The 19,425-nt window shown below is 40.9% G+C and overlaps 1 long non-coding RNA gene across 1 annotated transcript; it reads right to left on the bottom strand.

Annotated features, from left to right (window-relative positions):
- Positions 1-775: 775 nt before the first annotated feature.
- LOC307151028 lies at positions 776-18,486 on the bottom strand. The gene is made up of 5 exons (XR_013819806.1): positions 18,308-18,486; positions 13,458-13,584; positions 6,263-7,048; positions 958-1,500; positions 776-888 (listed from the first exon to the last, which is right to left on the bottom strand). It is a non-coding gene; the product is annotated as an uncharacterized lncRNA (long non-coding RNA).
- Between the last annotated feature and the right edge of the window lie 939 nt (positions 18,487-19,425).

Here is a 19,425-nt window from a genome sequence, read left to right as displayed (position 1 = left end):
TAAACAACAACTCCCACAATGCACAGCTCCACAAGCCACTCCCATTAATCCAGAACACTGCCTATGAGGGATCCGCCTATCAGAGAAATCACTCTTCCGTCTACAAGGCTAGCTACACCCAGAGCTTGAAATTAGCATCGTTGAAATTCTTTGCAGCAGACGGACTCTATCTCTGTGTCTGTAGGCGCAGTGAGAGCACAGGCACCACCAGTCCGCCCCAGCTCGAGCCAGTCCGGGCTCCTCGTCCACCACAGGTCTTCTGCCTCCGCCTCCTGTTCCTCCATCAGCCTCCGCTGCTCTTCGCTATATTGCGGCTCGTAATGGTAACCACGAACATCTGAGTCGAGCATCAGAATCGCATTCGACAGAAGAGCATTCGACTTTCAAAATCCTCTTCTTCCGCCATTGTCGTAACTTCACATCTGGCTCCACAGCGCCTGTTAGCTTAGCTTCCAAACAAGATGGCGGATATTGCCTTTAGTTTCTGCAAGTGAAGTCCCACCCACTGATCTGTAATAGGTCTGTAGCGTGAGTGGGTCCCACCCCCTGGAAAAATGAGGACCGAGTGTTTGTAGTCTCAACCCCTCTACAAAGAAATGGTATTTTTACATCATTATAAGCAGGAGCTGCAACACTGAAATCCGTATTTCTCCCGTCTCAGGGGAAAATGAGGGAATAATGCACGACCATTCAAAAATATGACTGGGTTTCTAACGATGCAAAGCAAGTGGGTGAAGTGTCCCTTTAAGTTTATCAAGTGACGAGAATACTTCTTGTGCACAAAAATAACGACTTTATTCAACTCTTCATGTTCTTCTGTGTGGGCCTCTGAGTTCACGTAGTGTAACAGCGCAGCGCGTCTGGGTTGTACATCAGAACGTAGGCTCACTATTGGCCAGCATCACACGCATGACCAGCGCCGGCCAATAGTGAGCCTACGTTCACGGACTTTCAAGCCATTCACACTTTTTCCAGCTCTTCACATCTCTAAATATTATTGTTATTTTTAATGTGATGACCAAAAACATGCGTCACAAAGCAGGTTGAAGCAGGGAAGGATGCAGGATCTACTTGCAGCAGCTTAACTTTATTTAGCTTAACTTAACTTATATAAGAACATAAAAGAAACAAAACACTCTAGACAAGAAACAGAACAGCCTAGCATATAGCAGCGACGACAGACAAGAAACAGAACAGCCTAGCATATAGCAGCGACAAACGACAAGAAACAGAACAGCCTAGCATATAGCAGCGACGACAGACAAGAAACAGAACAGCCTAGCATATAGCAGCGACGACAGACAAGAAACAGAACAGCCTAGCATATAGCAGCGACAAACGACAAGAAACAGAACAGCCTAGCATATAGCAGCGACGACAGGCAAGAAACAGGACAGCCTAGCATATAGCAGCGACGACAGACAAGAAACAGAACAGCCTAGCATCTGTAGTCCAAGAGCTGCTCAGTTCAGCATCGTTCTGTTCACTGGAGGAGATGGCCTGAAAAATAAGTCAATAGAAAAATATGTCAGTGAAAGTAACTGTGCAGAACTGAAGAAACTGATCAGAGATTGTGGAAACTGATTCCTGGTTCAGAGAATGGGAGTTAGTGTTTTAGCAATTCAGAAAAACTGTAAACACAAATCAAAATTTTCAACTAAACTGACAAAACGTACTCGGTTACTAACGTAACCTCGGTTCTCTCTAGAAGAGGGAACGAGTACTGCGTTATATCTTACGCTATGGGGAAATCTCTTTTCCGCGAGATATTGAAGCCCAAAATTATCCTTAATTTTGAAATAATGTAAATCGCGTTGCGGCAGCATGCAGGCATAGGCAAGACGGCTCGCGTGCCGATTGGCTGCCCTGTGGCAACTGCAGCAGCCTATCGAGAGAGGCCCCCGTGACGTCAGATCCAAGGGGGGGTTCGCGCCCACTGCGTCACGTCCCGCCGAAACTCACGTGGCCTGGGCCTATAAATATAGCTCGATAGGCTGCTTTCACTGGTTTTTCATCGCCGAAGCGAACCAGAGCGTGTTGCAGGCACGGCAAAGATACGCAGTACTCGTTCCCTCTTCTAGAGAGAACCGAGTACGTTCTCTTACGAGAGGTTCTCTCGTACTGCGTAAAATCTTACGCTATGGGGAACACAGTGTAAAACGCCGTGCATGCTGAGATCCAATACCAAAGTCCCAAGGGCAAGTGCCCGGGGCTCATATAGTACATGGTCATCAGGGACTCGCAGAGAGTCCAGGAAGAGGGGCTAGAATAGCATCATTCCTGTAATAAATAGCATCCTATAAGGAGCAATTATATTGATAGTGTTCTACACAGCCAGGGCGAAAAAACTCGGCCTGGACTGATGAATATTATGGGTCTTACACACTGCCCATAGAGTTGCATGATCGATCAGCGAGCGTTGCTCAAGCGGATTCAGTATTCTGGGCCGAAAGCATCGGAGCAGACAATACCGATCTATTAGACCAAAAGCAGCTTAGCCTGCAAAACGGGAACCTCTAGGTTATAAAACCTTATGAATGTAGACAGGGAGGCCCAGCCTGCCGCCATACAGATATCTTGCAAGGCAATCCCACTAGACCAAGCCCACGACGAGGCCATGCCTCTTGTGGAGTGCGCTCTAACACCTAACAGGCACTGCAGGCCCTTAGAAGCGTAAGCCAGTGCTATAGCATCAACTATCCATCTGGATAGGCTCTGTTTCGACACGGCTAGTCCCTTAGAACGTCCGCTGAACGGAACAAAGAGCTGCTCTGTCTGTCTGAAGACAGTCGAGCGAGACACATAAGCCCTTAATGCCCTGACCGGGCAAAGGAAGCTGGCGTCCATCTCCTTGTTAGAGACCGGCAGGGAAATCACCTGAGCCCTAAACGGTGTGTTGAGGGATTTAGGAACGTACCCGTGCCTCGGTTTGAGTATGACTTTTGAGTCATTTGGCCCAAACTCCATACATGTCGCGCTCACTGAGAGCGCTTGTAAGTCCCCTATGCGCTTTACTGAAGCGAGAGCCAGAAGAAACACGGTCTTGAAAGACAAGTGTTTGATATCTATTGATTGGATTGGCTTGAATAGGGCACCTTTCATGGCCTCCAAGACCGTAGAAAGGTCCCACATGGGAACTGAGGGAGGTCTGGGAGGATTTAACCTCTTAGCTCCTCTAAGGAAGCGAATAACCAGATCGTTCCTTCCAAGTGACTGGCCTTGGAAGTTTGGCCAAGGCCAAAAGCCCAGAAAAGAAATTCTCTGACTGGGAGACTTATAACTCTTCGCCCAATTGACTTTGAGACCTAGATTCTCGAGATGTTCGAGTAATATGGTCCTGTGTTCTACGAGCTCTGAGTGTGATCGAGCTAGAATCAGGTAATTCAAAACTCGCATGCCCCGAAGTTTCAGGGGTGCGAGCGCCGCGTCCATGCACATCGTGAATGTACGGGGTGCTAGGGACAAGCCGAACGGCAGGACTTGGCCTGGCCCTCGAAGGCGAATCTCAAGAAACGCCTGTGACGTGACGTTATTTGTATTTGGAAATACGCATCCTTCAGATCTATTGACATAAACCAGTCCCCCTGGCGAATTTGCATGAGGATTTTCCTGTTAGTGAGCATTCTGAACCGGCGTTTTGAAAGCACTTTGTTCAGCTGTCTTAGATCTAGAATCGGTCTTAGATCTAGAGACCCCCGTCTTTTTTCGGTACCAGAAAATATCTGCTGTACAGACCCCCTTCGCTCTGAGCTTGAGATAAAGGCTTTATGGCCCCTTTGCTCAACAGTTTCGCTATTACGGCTCGAAGTAGGATGTGCTACTTCGAGGAGACGAGGAGTAACGAGGAGATGGCCTCATTTTTTTTTTTTTTTTTTTTAAGAAACGTGTTTGGGTGCAGGCGAGCGGGTTGTACAACGCGCTTGTTGGCTGCAAAATACACATCTGGAGTCGCCTTTTTAAGGGGCATCATTTTTTTTTTCTGCCGGCAGACCCAGGATTCGAACACGGGGCTCTGGCGCCTAAGATTCCGCCACTGAGCCACAGGGGAAAACATATAAGCTCTCAGTTAGCGCGAGCATATAAGAGAGCGTCAACATGTCTTGTGACGGCGTTTGTTTGCAGGCGTGCATGTATTATAACAGGCTCGTTTACTGCAATATTGACATTTCCAGTCGCCTGACCTTCAGAGGGGACTAAGAAATGTGTGAGAAATGTAGGTTGGTCCGGCCTCATCCAGATCATTACAGAAAATAATAATATTGTATGCAGTAAACTATTTTTGCAATTACATAAAAAGCCTAGTAATTGCAACTGATAAGGTACACATATTGTATTCTGTATGCACTGCAAGTATAGTATTTTACTGAATATTGAATATTAGGCCTATTGAATGTCTATATATTCAGCACTTGTCACAAATTTTTAAATAATTTTTTTAGGGTAGCTTGTAATTGAATATTTGCATAAATCTTTCATTGTCCACATTTGATTATTGCAACGGCTGATTTAGAAATTTATGTGCGGTGTATTATTAACGTTAACCTGTTAAGCTTCACCAGTGCGTGGGCGCACTGAAGCGTTTTTTTATTTATATAGTTCAAAGTTACTATCAGATTTAATGTTATACCTTGACAAACTATACATCATTAAAAAGATATAATACTCAAGTTTCAGTATTTGACCACTATTGTATTCTGAGAAACTTATAGTGACAGTTATGTCTTAATTTGTGTCAGGAGTTATGAAATGAAAAAATGAGTCGATACCTTTAATATGAATTATGCACGTCAGCCGCTTTCATTCATAAAAAACTCCCGTGCTGTCGTCATGACAGCGATACACAAAACAACGTCCTTCAGGGCTTTTAGCTCAAAAATGTGCAAACTTGGAGAAATATTGATATATTCTCATAGATTCACGTCATATTTCTAAAGACAGGAATAATATTTATTGAATTTATACCCAAATGCGTCGATGTAATCATTATGATCGCTTCTTACTGAGATGTGCAGTGTTTTCACTTCATACCAACAGCCTGAGGGCGCTATATGCACAAAAAATAATCCATATATGGGACATGAAGAAGAGCCATAATCATGTGACATTCCAGGACGTCACTGCTACACACAAAGCTACAGAGATCGCTGTAATATGCAGATAAAAGATGTTTTGAAGACAATAAACATGTTTGCTATGATATTTGATTTGCCTGTGTTCTTCAAGCCATGCCAGGTATTTTATATTTTATATTATATTTATAATGTAATGCTAATCGATATAGACTTTATCATCGTGCATAAAACTATAAATAATGTTTTCTGTCTGATTTTTTTTTTATCTGAAGCCAAATTATATCACAGAAGATTATTTAAAACACTCGATTGCGTTATGAAGTAAGTTTGGAGCACAAACATGGTTTTAATCTCATAAATGGTCGTGTATTGATGGTGTGCTAAGCTAACATGCTAGCTAGCCCAGGTGCACCTGCCACCAGGGGTTATTCTTTTATGAATTTTGTTCTAAATAAGAATGCTTACTGATATGTTTTAGTGCATTTGACCACTATTTAGTGCACTTCAAATGTGAAGTGAGAACTTTGATAAAAGAAATTAGGGATTAAAACCCTGTGAATAGCCAGTCGTTAGTAACTATAATGCAGACAAAAGAAATGCATATTTCGAGCCATAACCAGTCTGGAGAAGTGTGAATGTGTGCAGGGGGAGACTGAGACTGAATGGGGCTCGTTTGCACCACAAAACAATAGAGACAAAAGACTGAATGGATGCTTAGACGACGACTAAACATCAGTAGCATTTTTAGAGTAGCCTAATCAAAATAAAGTCATGACATGATCTTGAAAAACATTTAACTAAATACAGAGTTTTAGACTTATTATCTTCATATTTTAAATATAACATGGTCAGACATGTGGCTTTAGCTGTAGTGCATTTCTAGATTGCTCCAGTGCCAACTTCAATTTTATTTTCATTAATATGTTTCATAAAAAAAAAATTCTAATAACTTTACAAAACTTTGAAGCTATTTAAAAAAAAAAAATCATTATGACAATAATTAATTCTACATTTACAATAAACTACCAGGTGTCAGCTTTCAAATGAGATCATACTTGTGCTTTTAGTACAAAGGGTTCATGAACTGTATCTGTTTCAGTTTGGGTATGTCATTTCTGGGGATTTTTCAAAAGTGGGGTTGCAGCTTAACAGGTTAAATAAAGTAGAATAAGTTAAATAAAGTAACAAACCGGGAATGCTTTTGCTGTGGATCCGCTCATGTGTTTTCAGATTTGCAGACTGATTGAATCTCTGGTCACAGTGTGAACACTTGTAAGGTTTTTCTCCAGTGTGGATCCTCTCATGTCTTTTCAGATTTGCTGATCGACTGAATCTCTGGTCACAGTGTGGACACTTGTAAGGTTTTTCTCCAGTGTGAATTCTCTGGTGCCGTTTTAACTTGCTCGCTGAAATGAAAGTCTTCTCACACTCAAAGCACATGTACTCTCTTACACCAGTGTGAATTTTCTGATGTTTATGTAAATTTGGCAGCAGGGAAAAACCCTTTCCACACACAGAACATGAATGTGGCTTCTCCTTTGTATGAACTGTCAGGTGGTTCTTCAGGTCTGATGCACAGAGAAATGTTTTGCTGCACTGATCACATGAGAACGGCTTCTCTCCGGTGTGGATCATCATGTGAACCTTAAGACTTTCTTTGTGTGTGAAACACTTCCCACACTGATCACATGTGAACGGCTTCTCTCCGGTGTGGATCCTTATGTGGCGCTGAAGACTTTGTTTGCTTGTGAAACTGTTTCCACACTGATCACATGAGAACGGCTTCTCTCCGGTGTGGATTCTCATGTGACGCTCAAGACTTTGTTTGCTTGTGAAACTGTTTCCACACTGAGTGCAGGTGAAAGATTTCTTGGCTCTTTTCTTTAAAAGTATATTTTTAGTCTTTGAGCGTTTGACATGATGTTCCTCCTCCACTTCACTCAGTTCTTCTGTCTTCACGCTCTCTTCCATCTGGTCTGACATGAAAGAAAAAAATATTAAATTTAATTTTCAGTACATCAAAATAATTCAAAGAGAGAAATCTAAAGTGAAAGGACATGAAAGTGAGCCCAAGACAACTGTTATTTGATGCCTTTTTATAAATTGATTATATGTTCTTGAAACTTTCCATGAACGAGATAAATTTATCTTCCAATTATTATTTTTAAAACATTATAGGAATCCCATGTTTCTTTAGCAAGACCTGTTAAATATATTTGATCAATGACAATTATCTAACATGATATTAACATTAAAATATAAAATACTGCCTATACAATATATAAAATATACAATACAGTTTAGATCAATTTTAATTCTATGAACTTTTTACTTTTTATGATCTTTAATATGAATTTCTCATAGGGCTGTTTTCAACTACAATATAAATATCAAATCTATTTTAAACAATTTTTTAGGACATTTTAAATGAACTAGCTAACCAATGGTCTTTCTGAAGGAAATAGTCTGACCTTCTCCATCAATTGCTATTTTCACAGCTAAAATGGGCTATCAGGTAAAATAAGCTAAATAAGGTTGTTTACACATGTGTAAATGTGTTTATGAATTTTTTTTTTTTACGTTCGCCGGCTTTGCGCGCAGTTTTCAAACGGACGAGCAGAGGACGAGAGAATATGGTTGCAACTTGCACGATACCAAAGAATAAGAAAACATCATATAAGTACGTTTTTAAGGTTTAACGTCAGGGTTGTTTGCTCTGAATAAACTTTATGAGACACTGTGAGTTAAAGCAACTCACACAGCATCTCATAAAATGTATCGGTTCGCAGTTTAGCATAACAATCCATATACGCTGACACCTGTGCTAGTAATACACGCATTTACCATGCCGTGTACGTTACAGTTTACAAATGTTTAACTAAAGCGGGAAGTAGGCTCCAATCGATACTCGATACTCAAGCCTAGTAGTAACGAAGTACATTTACTTCATTAAATTTACTTGAGTATTTTTCTGAAAAAAATAAGTAGAGTAGATTTAAATGTTCGAGTACATTTCTAATGAAAAAAACTGTTGGGCGACGTTCCTCTTGTTACTTTATTTTAATGCAATACATGTTAAATGCGTAGTTTATTCCAAGCATGCTGTATCTTTTTTCTGGGCATGAGCGATGCTCAATTCACAAATGAATCACTCTTTTGAGTCGATCAAGACTTCATCAAACAAGTTGGCAGATCTGTCTAAATCAGTTCGCGAATCAGTTTGAATGATTTGTTCAGTTTCCTTCACACACTGAATTGTCTGAAGCAGTTTCACACTCGGAGTCGTAACAGGAAGGTTTAAGAACGTCTCGGGTTACATCTGTAACCCTTGTTCCCTGAGAAGGACACTGGATCGTTAAAAAGACTCTTTGGGGACGCTCCCTGAGCGTGCGCCTCTGAAGTATGAATGAAACTAATCCAACCCTGATTGGTGTTGCGTCATGACGTAACGTGATGGCATACCCGGAAGTATAAATAGACACCAGTACACACACGCGTTAGCCTCGTGATGAAGCAAGCAGCTCCTAGGCATGAAGGGGTGTGGCAAGGCAACGCAGTGTCTCGTTCCCTTCTCAGGGAACGGGTTACAGACGTAACCCGAGATGTTCCTATTCGAGGGAACTCGCACTGCGTCGTTAAAAACGACTCTTTGGGGAATGAATACTCACTATGCCACGCATCAAAATGCCTGCCCCAGTGTGAAACTGATAGGCACAAGCTAGGGCGAGAGCACCCGCACACCGGGCGTATTAGGGAGGTGCAGACTATAAAATCTGATAAAAGTGTGTGGGGTAGCCCAACCGGCTGCCTCACAGATCTCCTGGAGGGGCACCCCCGAGTAGAGGCCCTAGAGGAAGCCATGCCTCTAGTGGAATGAGCTCTTATGGCCAAAGGTGAAGGCAGATTGCGCACCTGGTAAGCCGAGACAATAGCCTGTACAATCCAGTTACTGATTGTTTGCTTGGATGCAGAAAGCCCCTTCTTAGGTGACCCAAAACACACTAACAGTTGGTCCGACCTCCAAGAAGAGGACCTCTCAAGGTAAATACTCAGTGCTCTGACAGGACAATGCATGTGAAGTTTCTCTTCTTCTGCCGACACATGTTGTGAAGGATGAACATGGGCACATAGCCAGGTCTTGGATGCAAGATGGCCTTAACTCCTCCCGGGGCAAACTCCAAGTAAGCTGGCGAAACTGCCAGGGCTTGGAGATGTCCCACCCTCTTAAGCGAGGTAATGGCTAAGAGAAATGCCATCTTAAATGTCAAGTCCTTAGGTGAAGCTGACTGAAGTGGTTCGAAGGGGGCCAGGGATAACCTTTCAAGAACCACCGCCAGATCCCAGGCAGGAACTCTGGTCCTGGTTGTCGGCCTCATCCTCCATGTATTACGGAGAAAACGTATCACCAGCTGGTTCCTCCCCAGCGGCCCATCACTCAGTGGTGCATGGAAAGCTGCAATGGCAGCCACGTAAACCGTAACTGTGGACGGGGAGAGACCCGCAGAGAAACGATCTTGGAGAAACTCCAGAACTGAAGCCACCGGGCAGTTAACTGGATCTAACTCATGTTCTCTACACCAAGTGGAAAAGACATTCCACTTGAGGCCATATAATCTCCTAGTGGACGGAGCCCTAGAGCCAAGTATGGTTTCAACCACCCCGGCTGATAGACCAGCATTTAGGTACTGGACCCCCTCAGGGGCCATACCCACAGATTCCACAGCTCCGGGCTAGGGTGGAATATTGTGCCCTCCGCCTGAGACAACAGATCCCTCTCCTCAGAGGAATCTGCCACGACGGAGCTATCAGGAGTGAAATGATGTCTGAAAACCATACTCGGGCCGGCCACAACGGGGCTAACAGAAGAAGACTGATGCCCTCCAGGATGGACTTGATACGTGCGGGAGACATATGTGCCCGCATCGTAACCGAATTCCATACCACGCCCAGAAACGTAGTTTTCTTCGCTTTTCTTTGTGTTGAGTCTCAACCCCAAGTTCTGAATGTGGCCAAGGACGACATCTCGATGCCGAACTGCCATTTCTCGAGACTGGGCCAATATAAGCCAGTCGTCGATATAATTCAGTATACGGATGCCCTGAAGCCTCAGTGGAGCCAGAGCTGCGTCCATACACTTGGTGAACGTGCGGGGAGAGAGTGCTAGGCCGAACGGAAGAACCCGATATTGGTCTGCTTCACCCCCGAAAACAAACCTCAGGAATCTCCTGTGACATGGAAGGATGGAGAAATGGAAATAAGCGTCTTTTAGATCTATCGTGACAAACCAGTCCTCGGATCTGATTTGATTCACAATGATGGGAATAGTGAGCATCTTGAACCTGAACCTCCTCAGAGAACGATTCAAGTGCCATAGATCTAAAATCTGTCTTAACCCTCCATAATTTGTTGGAACTATAAAGTACCGGCTGTAAAACCCGGACTCCCTGTCAGGAGGAGTAAACACGTTCTATGGCCTCTTTGATCAGCAGAGAGTGTACTTCTTATTCCATTACCCGAGCCTGCTCTGGAACCACTGCAGTCTGTACCACCCCAGCGAACTTGGGGGGGGGGGGCGGTGACCGAACTACAGTCTGTACCCTATTTTTATTAAATGCAGGACCCATGCAGATATATTGGGAAGACGTTCCCATGCTTCTAAAAAATCTACTAAGGGAACCAGCCTCTCGAGGCTGGCATCTGGTATTTTTCAAGCACCGTTCTCGACCACCTGAAGCGGAAGACCGGCAGGAGTTAGCGGAGACTGACTTTGTGACCATAATCGATGCTCACTTACAAATTTTTGGGACGAACGACACAGTGTGCATTCGCTGGAAATTGATGTGGCCCTAAGCGCCGTGGACAGTGCTCTTTGATACCAACCTTTCATTTGAAAGTCACGTGTCCAGTATCTGTAAAACCGCATTTTTCCATCTTAAAAATATAGCTAAATTACGCCATATGCTCTCATTGACAAATGCGGAACAATTAGTTCATGCGTTCATGACCTCAAGGCTAGATTATTGTAATGCTCTACTGGGTGGTTGCCCTGCACGCTTAATAAACAAACTACAGCTGGTCCAAAACACAGCAGCTCGAGTTCTTACCAGAACCAGGAAGTATGACCATATTAGCCCGGTTCTGTCAACACTGCACTGGCTCCTTATTAAACATCGTATACATTTTTAAATATTGCTGATTACTTACAAAGCACTAAATGGTTTAGCTCCGCAGTGCTTGAGCGAGCTCTTAACGCTTTATAGTCCTGACATGATTTTCCTCCTTTTGAGAAACAGAGCATTTCTTATGCTGCGTTCACACCGAATGTGAATTGAGCGTCTGGAGCGAGTGATTTCCATGTTAAGGCAATGTAAAGACACATTGACGTGCGCCTGGAGGTCCTGCGGCGCGATAGACACATTTAGTGCGCTGCGATGGACGCGATTTCGCCTTGAATTGAGCGTCTGGCGCAAGTGATTTTATTTCACGAATTTAAGCGAATTCGCGTCTGACGCCAGAGTTGAAAAATCTGAACTTTGGTGTCTGTTCAAGCCGCGTTAACCAATCAGGAGCCTGCTTGCTGCTGTCACGTGGTGAAGTGACCAGTGTCCTGGAGGGTGATCCTCGTTCCGATGCGGGACAACAGGTCTTCAAACTGATCGCGGGACAGGTGGAAATACCGCTAAAAGGGGCCGTCATCCAGGCACAGCTCCTGGAGCAAGTGGTGAAACTCCCCAAACTGGGTACGCCTCCGGAGGGTCTGTTGGACCCAAGTAAAGCGACGATTACCCCTACGCCGCTCTTCTACTCTCCAGAGCAAATACGAGCGGTGACTCTCTCGATGAATGCTCGATCATCATCAGCCATCTTGCAAACAGACCACAGCCTAGCACTGGCCCCTCCCACAAGAAGCGGATTTCGCCTCGAACACGCGTCTATTCGCTTCAAACGTTTGTCCAATTCGCTTTGGACACGTGAGTGGATTCAAAATGTTCAAGCGTCCAACTAGACGTGATAGAAGCGAGTGTGACGCTCAATTCCCGTTCGGTGTGAACGCAACATTAAAATTGTGACACTAGTGCTGGGCGGTATGACCAAAAATCCACATCATGGTATTTTTCTAAATTACACCGGTTTCACGGTTTATGACGTTTTGTTTTTTCAAGCATGACTGGGTGTAAAACACATTTTTCACTGAGTGAGAGAGGAAATACTGCAGTAGATTGACTTAGAATCCCCTGTTTTACTGTCATGAGTGAATATTGTAGAAAAAAATCCACACTAGTATTAATACAGGTTTGCAAGGCTGTTCACAAAGAGGTGCCAGCAGGAGGCGCTTTAGGAGCGGCAGAAATAGCGGTTTCCACGGTAACGGCTGTACACAAAGCAGCATTGCTCATAAACGCTGCTTTATCAGGGAAGATAAAGAAAGATTCAATCGTAATAACAAAGAAACTTTTCTAAAGACCGTCAGTTCACTTCAGATACATTCATATAAAAACACCCGCGCCGCGTTTTGATTTTGAAACGTGCAGTGCTCATGTTTATTCAACGATGTCAATGCCAACCACAAATAGATTTTCCAAAAGGCTGTGTTGATACTGTGAACCAATCTATGGGAAACACTGTAATATAATTTGACAGCTATCAATTATAGTTGAACCTATCCACCTTCAAAGTCACGCTTAGTAACACGTGCGTCACCACAGTGCAACAGTGAAAAAGGACCCTCTCAAACAGTGTCGCGCAGCGCTGCGTTCCGATCGTTATTAAAGCGACATACAGCGGTACTGCGGTATTTTAAAAATTCATATCATAACAAAAATAAACACCGGTATTCGGTATGAACCTGTACACCGCCCAGCAATATGTGACATCATCTGGGCTTTTTCAACAGCATGATGGGAGGACAAGAAAATAATCTCAATACATAGACTCAGTTTTTACACAAACTGGAGCATTGACTGCATTCCTCAACCCTGTTACCAAAGTTACTATAAGAAGAATCTCTATAACTATGAATAACTTGTATGAAATTTGACAAATACAACTTTATCAGTAACTTGTGTGTTTACGGTTCATTCTTTAAAAAAAATAAAAATTGTACACTAGGTTGAAAATTACTAAAATTCTGGTAACATTGTTGCAAATTGGGAACCAGATATAAAATAAATGTAAAATAAAAAATGTATTTAGCTTGATCTGATGTTGACAATCAATATAAAAATGTCTCAAACCTCCCTTTACTGACCATTTTTTTTAAATAAAACCCAGAACATTCTGTGTAATTTCATTGTTTAACTGTTTATCTAAATCTGATGAAGTGCTTGAATGTTTCTAGTAAGAATGTTCTTCAGCTTCATGAATGAATGAAGAATAAACACCGACCTTTCTTTGTTCTCTTTGTTCTTGAAGTGGGAGGAGCTTCACTGATGATATGATTACAGTGGGAGGAGCTTCACTGATGATGTGATTGCAGTGGGAGGAGCTTCACAGCATTCCAGTGTGAGAGGAGCTGATTTGCCAAAATAAAAAATTTCAATTACTGAGTTTGTTTTTATAATAAATGACACTAAGCATTTATGTCTGTCTATCTATTCTTCGTACAGTATCTGATACCAATTCATTAATTATTTTTATTGCTAATCCTAACATTATTCTGCTTCTTCATTAAAGCGACACTATGTAGCTTTTCAACCTTCATAATATATTTCCAAGACCCTTGTGATGGTAAATCAACTTACAATAGGTTGAATGACACGTCTGCCATAGCCTGACAGGGTCTGTATCGCTTTTACTGGCACTATGTAACTTCGGGGTTCGGGTAGTAACCCGAGCACAAAAAGAACTACAAAATTCGACTGCTTTACGGCATACGTCACTTCCCCCACCACTTCCTCAAATTTGGACGTGAGAGGCCAACCAGCATTTGTTTTCCGGCTTTCGTGCGTATGTTTTTCTCTTGTTTATTCTATATGCCATTGGCTCTACGCACCTGTAGTACAAGAACTTTTTTTCTGTTTGGAGCGCTACATATTTTTTCTAGTTTTATTTATTATACTTAAAATAAATTTGTTTATTCATTTATTTCTTTTCTTTTTTTTCCACAAATGTATGACTTTTGGAAGTGTAATTTGATTATATGTAGTTTTAATAAAGTTGAATTAACGAAACCTTCTGTCATTTTTACTCTTCAAAGTGTAGGCTACACTTGCAGGTGTTGATAGCCCCATTAAATAATAATAATATAGATAAACAATAAACGATAAAAAGTATATAATTATCTAACAAAATACACCATATAAAAATATTGTAAGAACGTCGTCTCTCAGTTGCTGAATGTCGCGCAACAACGTTGCTACAGCCCTGTCACGTCTTACAATTCTACGTTGTTACAATGTTGCGAGCACGTAGACAGCGACGTTGCCATAGCAGAAATGCAACGTGCCAGAGACGTTCCCACAACGTAAATGTGTTTGCTGGGAATGAACTAGTGAAAACTTAACTTACAGTGAAACTAACTAAATCAAAACATTCATTTGGCATTTGATTTAAAAATAGTATAAACCAGGTGAGTTTGCAAGTTTACCTAGCATGATGGCTATTTAATGATTACCTTTACTAGCGATTAGCAAGCTAATAATATAATACACATTCATTCATGAATATGAGTGCTATCTTTTAATGTTTAATCTTCTGTGATGCTGAACTTGCTAAGCCAGCTACCCATCGAGTTGTGTGTGTCATCATCTTACCCAAACATTGGAGTGTCCGTGCTCAACTAAGGCAGAGGCGGCATCTATGCCGGTGAACCGAACAATGGTGTAATGATTCAGTTCGACTCGCACGACAAGACGATGCTCACCCGACTGGCCAATAGGAACATGGCCCCGCCCATGACACAATTTTCACAGCGAAAGCAAAATCCTGACACGAGAGCAAGAAATTGCATCGAGAGCAAAGAAAAGTGTTTTGAGAGAAACACTTTTTTTTAGAGAAAATGTTTTCACAATGATAGCAAAAAAATTTTATATAATATATATATAGTATTTTGAGAGAGAATTTAAAAAAAATTCAAATTTATATATTTTTTATGTTCTATGAGAAAATACTATCTCAAAACTTTTTTTAGTCTCAAATATTATTATTTTTTTGCTATTGGTATGAAAACTCAATATTCTTTTTTTTCTCTCATGAATGCTTTTTTGCTATCATGTGGTACATTTTTCTCTCAAACTTTTTTTTTCTCTCAGATCATTTATTTTCTCTCGTGTAATAAAGACACAATTCTAGCTCCATATTAATACAACACACGGTGAACCAAATATACTTCCAAATCATAAAAGACAAACGATTACAAAGTGAGGGACAAGAGCGGTGCTAAAGAAAAGAAATAAAACAAACATAACCCTAAACTAAACGAAACTAAATTAAACTAAACCCAGGACAAAGGCTAAACCGAAGTAAAGAAAACAGGAAAGAAAATATCTTCAGCGCAGGACGCCACTAACTACGCTACCTAATAAACAGAAATAGGGGAGCGCGGGGCACAACCTAACGCGGGGTTAGTTGTAACCAGGGGCGTAGCCAGGACATTATTTCTGGGGGGGCCAGCTTGGGCCAGTCTTTTATTTGGGGTGGCACTTGATTGTCAAAAACTACTATTTTAAAACTCACTCAGAGTAGCGGTTTTCCCGCGGCTCGTCAGGCCATAAACAATGGATTGAACTTCCTTATGGACACTAATAATGTCTTATTGATAATCCATGTTATTGGGATGGGTGCTTAGATCAGTGGTTCTCACACTTTTTACACCAAGTAGACTACCACCTCAGAAAATATTTGGCTCTCCAAGTACCACCATAATGATCAATATTAAAATACAGTAGCGTAGTAGGCCTTACTATTCAGCTACAGTTATGCACAGCTAAAAAAAACAGGCAGTTTTATTTATAATAAGAATATGTATTGCTGTCAGCCACTTTAAACATTGTAACAACACAGTTTTAACATCAACACTGCACTGTGTGCACTGTTACACAGGTAATTTTTTAAAAAATGTATAAAATGTCATCATAATTTCTCACTGTTTTGTAGCGTTTGCTGCTGCTGCCTTCACCGGCGCTTTCAAAGTTGCCACTGTTGTGTTGTTAGCAGCACTAGCGCTTGGTTCACTCTCATCCTCTTCAGTTCTTGTATTTGAAACATTCTCCTCCTGATCCAAACTTTTCTTGCCAGATTGAAGCCACAATAGCAGTTTTGAACTTTTCATAATTTAATAATCCACCTAACATTCATTTATATTTAACCTTTTCACACACTTAGTTAAGTTAAAAAAAAAAAATCAGCTGCTCCCAAGCGTAAGCTTTTCAAGGCGACCGTTATAGATCGTATCACTTTGTTTCCATGGTGACGTGTCGTCACACGACCACAACCACTCAATACATACTGATGTAAATATACAAAATATTCACAAATTTGTTAGCTAAAGCATTGAATCACCTTTATAATGATCACGTTAGTTGGGAAAAAAAGCACAGTTTGAATGTAGCAGTTGATCACGTTCTACTCACACCGGTGAGATCGAAATTCAGTGTTTCCTCTGCGTAGGGACCTTAACATGAGACGGGGATTTTTTAGTGCAAATGACAGAAAGACACAATATGAATTGTCATTTTTAGGCGATAATTTATTTATGTAAACCATGGCATTTTAAGTGCAATATTCAATTTATTTTTCATAATTGTCTTTTTGTTTGTTTGCTGAGTGAGTTTTCAAATCTGCGTCACTCATCGGTGAAAGGTTGAAATAGAGTGTTTTAAACTGTTATAAACAAAGCATGCACACCTACAAATAAACGCCGACACAAAGTATGACGCTCTCTTCTATACTCACTCTAACGATATAATTATGTATCTTTCCCTGTGGCTCAGTGGTGAAATCTAAGCTTTTTAGCGCCAGAGACCCGTGTTCGAATCCCGGCTCTGGCGGCAGATGAGCTTTCTTACGTACAGAAAGCGAATCCGCCCCTCGCGCCCTCCTGTTCACTCGGCGGGGGTCGAGTATTTATTTCTGAGTATTTATTTAAACTCAGGAGGGTTTTTTTCTTTAAATTAAATGTATTTTCCCCCTCCTCAGACTGGGGGTGGGGCCGTGAGTTTGGGGGGGCCGGCAGGGGGGCCGAGCCTTGACCAGTGGTGGCCGTGGCCCCCCCTGGCCACCACGTAGCTCCGCCCCTGGTTGTAACACGCTTGTTTTAAATACTTCCGCACATGCTTGGATGACGAAACTTTGTGTATTTACTAGTTGCCATATCAACACTATATAGAAAAAAAAATCTGCCAAAATTATTTTTTTTGTTGGAAGATATCCATAGACATTTATTAAACCATAAATTTCTTACTTAAGTTAATTTTTCATCTCCATTTTTGTGTTTATTAAAATTAGACAAATCTGATATTATTTTAATCTCCAATATGTTATTTAACAGTTGAGATAGTTATTTAATGCTTCGCTAACTAGCAGAAGACACTAGCCGGGTTTAAATCCCAGTTGTGCAGGCGGGGCCATGTTGTAACACTGCGTTACAATGTGCCCCTATTAGAAATATGCTATTATATTCTATACTTTTATTAATTTTATTGAGAAAACGTGAGAAAAAGGTGAATAAAGACTGAGAGTCAATGTCCAGAAATTACTAATTATTTATTTGTTTTGAACTATGTTGTATAGCTGTGTTTTCATGTGTTCGTAGTCAAAACTCAAAAATGAGTTTATATTTAATTATTAAAAATTGCCATTATTTTATATGAAAAAGTTTTTAAATTGTATTTTATTGAGAAAATATTTTAGTTTGTTTTGTATATTTTTTTTATTAGATCAGATAACATTTTAAGCTGCCATATGTTGTTACAATGTACCCCTCACATGTTACAATGTACCCCACCTATGGGGCATGTTGTCACATTTCACTTCCATTCTTTCGGGGTATATCAAGAAAAAAGTATATACTGTATTAATAAAACAAAACCACATAATTGTAGTAGACATGTGGGAAATTAATGTGGGGAAAAATAAATACTCTGAAACATAAGCAGATTTACACAAACTGAGAAAGTCAAAAAGCGTTACTTTGTGCCCCGCTCTCCCCTACATGGATTAGCACCCGCTCATAACCTAGTGTGTTAAACAACTTTACTCTATCGTGTTGTGAGATGTAAATCACCTGATGTACTAACCTGATCCCATCACTGTGTATCGGAGAAAGACTTTTCTTCCCAAGCTCTGGGAAATCAGCGTTATAAAGAAGAGTAAAGTTCCAACGGAAGAAAACTTTAACACAACATAAGAAAACTAAGCAAAAGCAAGCAAAGACAAATAACAGGAGAGCACACAAAAGAGAAACAAAACGCACCCCCGCGTACTTCTTCTTTTTTCTTTTCTTTTACGGCGGATCGCAAACAAATATGTGCATTACCGCCACCTATCTCAGAAATGGACCACTGTGCACTTTCCTATACTTCTTTAACCTATCAACCGACATAAGTTCCCCTTATTTACCCGCATAGAGGCTCGATAGAGTTTCATCCGGCGCTGCGTGTTCAGCTCCTCCGTCCACTCTCAGCCACCATGACAGGAAGAAAAAAACTCATTTAAATACGCTTATTTAACCCAGTATTCCCCAAATATTCCACCATTACATTTATTATAGCTACTCCTATCTGACTTTAAAGTTATCAAAAATGACCTTAAAACATGTGTAATGTTACAAAAGATTTCTGTTTCAAATAAATGCTGTTCTTTTGAAATTTTTATTCATCAAAGAATCATGAAAAAATGTATCATAGTTTCCAAAATATTAAGCAGCAAACTGTTTTCATATTTCTGAAGGATCATGTGACACTGAAGTAATGATTTAGAAAATTCAACTTTGACATCACAGGAATAAATTACATTTTGAAATATATTCAAATAAGATTTTAAATTGTAATACTATTTCACAATGTTACAAGTTTTACTGTATTTGATCAAACAAATTCAGCTTTGGTGAGCATGAGCTCTTTATTAAAAAAAAATGTGCACTGGCTAAGGAGCATGAGTCAAACTGAAAAAAATAAAACCATAGTTTTTCTGAGGTAATGTGTTGTGTAATCTTGTTAAAATGGATTTCATAAAATTGGTATCAAAAAAAGTATTGTTCAGGAACCGGTATCGAAATATTTTGAATGATACCCAGCCCTACTCCTCTCATGGATATGATTAAATACTCGCTAACTCTGCATTATATGGTCATATATACACACTACTATCATTATATATAGAGAAACTAACTTATATCACTGATATATGACAATAT

The sequence above is a fragment of the Squalius cephalus genome, assembly GCF_949319135.1.
Source record: "Squalius cephalus genome assembly, chromosome: 23".
Lineage (NCBI taxonomy): Eukaryota > Metazoa > Chordata > Actinopteri > Cypriniformes > Leuciscidae > Squalius > Squalius cephalus.
This window is presented reverse-complemented; position numbering and strand designations above follow the sequence as displayed.